Source organism: Triticum dicoccoides, chromosome 1B, assembly GCF_002162155.2.
Source record: "Triticum dicoccoides isolate Atlit2015 ecotype Zavitan chromosome 1B, WEW_v2.0, whole genome shotgun sequence".
NCBI classification, from domain to species: Eukaryota; Viridiplantae; Streptophyta; class Magnoliopsida; order Poales; family Poaceae; genus Triticum; species Triticum dicoccoides.
Window position 1 is genome coordinate 540,270,256 of NC_041381.1, and position 3,023 is coordinate 540,273,278.

A 3,023-nucleotide genomic window follows, 5' to 3' on the forward strand; every position below is an offset into this window, starting at 1 on the left:
TCACCGGGGCTACCTACTGTGTGCCGCCCACCTTCCCCGAGAGGCTCTACCCTGCCGGAGTCCGGGTGGAGAACACCCTACGGGTGTGGGCGATCTCGAGGTGGAGGGGGGCAAGGGGGCTGACCGAGTTCTTCCTCTCCACCGGCTCCCGCCACCTCTCGAGGGGCTCTCCGGTCATGTTCCGAGAAGAGGTCAGTAATGAAGGCTATCCTATCGGGCTCATCATGAGGTTCACCAACCCCTTCGACGCCTACTACCTCCTCGGCCGTGTTTTTTGGTGTGGATGCGAGTTCATCGCATTCACCATGTACAACATCTTCACCAACTTCGACAATGCCTTTCCCGTCGATGAGCGCATGCACACCCTCCCGTACCCCACCGACGACGACGAGTGAAGGAGTTGGCCATGGAGGAAAGGAGTTGGCCATGGAGGAGTTGGCCTTGGAGCAAGCAAGCAAGCCGGGGGTGTGGTGTTTTATCTTATCTAGGGTTTGTTTTATTATTGTCGTGTTAGGTTGAACTATGAAATATCTATATAAGTTGTAATGATACTATGTATGTCATGCTTGGGACCCGTTTATCTATCTTAGTTGTAATGTGGTACTATCTAGCTCATGCAATGCTACTACTTATGCTACTATATTGTGATGTGTTCTATCTGATTTTTTTCTATCTAGTTGATATTGGTCAGTTGATATATATCATGCTTGATGTTGTATCTAATTGATCTATGTGTTACTAATAAAAGGGGTAGATTCCACTATGGACACGCAAGTGTATGGGTATCCAATTTTTTTGCAATTTTTTTTCATATCTTAGTGTGCTGCATGTGTGCATGCATGTATCTAGGCCCTGGCTAATAGGGTCACCCTAGCTAGTAGGTGCAGGGTGCAAATTTTTGTGCAACCATGGACATGCAACTAATTTAGTTCATGCAAATAATTATTGGATTAACTGAAATGCCCAAAAGAAATATTTCTGTGCTCCTAAAAATATTGGTTTGAATTTTACCTCTGGCCATTATTTTTAGAGCAAAACATGAACATTTTCTTGGACCTATTTGAAGCGAATTTTAACTTCATCATTTCCCAAAATGATTTCCAACGCTTTCACATATCCCCATTTAATTTGGGTTTCATGGAACCATAGACTTGCATAAAAAGAATCACAAAACAATAGTGGGCAAGCAACAAATATGTAAAGAAAAACAAAAAAGTACAATACATACGGCCCAACATTTATTCGACAGAAAAATTTGGCTAAAGAAAAAAGAAGTAAAGAAGTATATGTTTGTTAAAGGTTTATTTGCCGAAGCAACAATTTATTTTGAGGTTTTAGTCGAAGCATTTTTTTTAACATGGGTGCCTCTATGCTATAAAACTAGGCTGGTGGCCCTACGCAGGTGGGCTTGTCTCAATTTCGGCCTGGTTATTTTTTCATGGCCCAAAATCTATTCGGCAGCAAGATTTGTTTTTCTGAATTTGGGGTTGTGCACTCTGTTAACTGAAGAACAAGAACAGAACATGAACATTGAATATTTCTGCTTTGATTCAGTTACAAGAACATGGCATGGCGCACATATCGCATCATGTGCCTGACAGACCTAAATGCCCCCTCTAATGACGGATGAATAGCAAGTAAAACATAAACAGAGTAATGACACAACAATAAACCCCCCCTGCCATGATATTTGCTTGCTTCTGCAAATTGATCATCTCCATTTGATTTTTCTTGGTCTTCTTCAGTTCCTCGGTCAGTTCAGACTCCAAGTTCAGCTCAGCATTGCGCGCATACCTCGCCATCGGCACGACTCTGCCCGCCCCTCTGTCCGAGCTCCCCAAATTCTCCATCTGCGGCACCCCACCCAAATTGAGCTCCCAGATTGCGGGCCCGCTCGAATCAATGTGGCCCTCAAACTGAATCCTCTCAACATAGTCATCCATCCACTCGGAATGTGTGCATTTCTTCAGGATATGAAAACAACAACATGAACCCTTCAGAATTCAAGGGGAAAAAACAAAATATGGAGAAATTAGAGCAAATGGCACTGAAAGAACGGGCTAAGAACTGAGATCTAACCTTGCCATCCCTTCATGCCATTGTTTTGCTCAAGCACTTCACAAATTCCCGCCCAAGATTTCTATTCTCATCAGTCTTACTGACCCACCATTTCAGAGGCTCTGGGCGTGGGCAGTCAGGGCACCTTGTGAGCGGCACTGGACCATACTGACGCCATTTTGATTGCGTGGCCGAGGAGGTGGACATCTGCACTAGGTCGCTGGAGAGGGTCCGCCGGAGAAGAGGAAGAATGGGGAAAGGGGAAAAGCAATGGGCGGCTGCGGGCGGACGGGCACGGGCGGAATCTCTTCTAGCTGCGAAGAGGTGGGTCCCGCGCTTACTGGACAAGTGGTGGGTCCCGCGCTTACGTGGATAAGTTGTGGGTCCAGCCCATAACAGCTAATGAGGGCATCAGTTCAGTTTAAGGGCCATGTCGTGTGTGGGCTATTTACTCGCTCAAAAGTGTCGCCCCCAAGCCATTCTGTCGAACAACGTCTCACTCCATCCAATTCCCACGAAAGATGTCGCACATGAGCTATTGACCCCCTCTCAACCTGCTCTAATTGGAAGATACTTTCTTCGGCGCTTGCCATTCACAACCAAATGAAAAAACCTTGTATTGTTATCTCCTTCCCAAACACGTCAAACCTTAGCACGTTGAGCACATTTGATCTCCTCCTCGCACATTAGCTTAGCCAAGAATTTAAATGCCTCCCGCTTGACATCACTTACATGGAATGATCCTGAATGTCGAAAGCTTCAAGCTTCAAGCAAGCAACTGATCCTTTTCTTTCTTATAAACAACACTCAAACTCTTAGCCTAGCCCCGAAAGAATTTTCTGAGATGGCGGATATTAAATTACCACCTCAACCATGGTGTCCTTCCTGCTCGGATCATGACAACTCAAATGACGAAGCGGTCTTGTTCCCCACATGGGCGGCCTCATCGAAATCCAAAGGAAGTG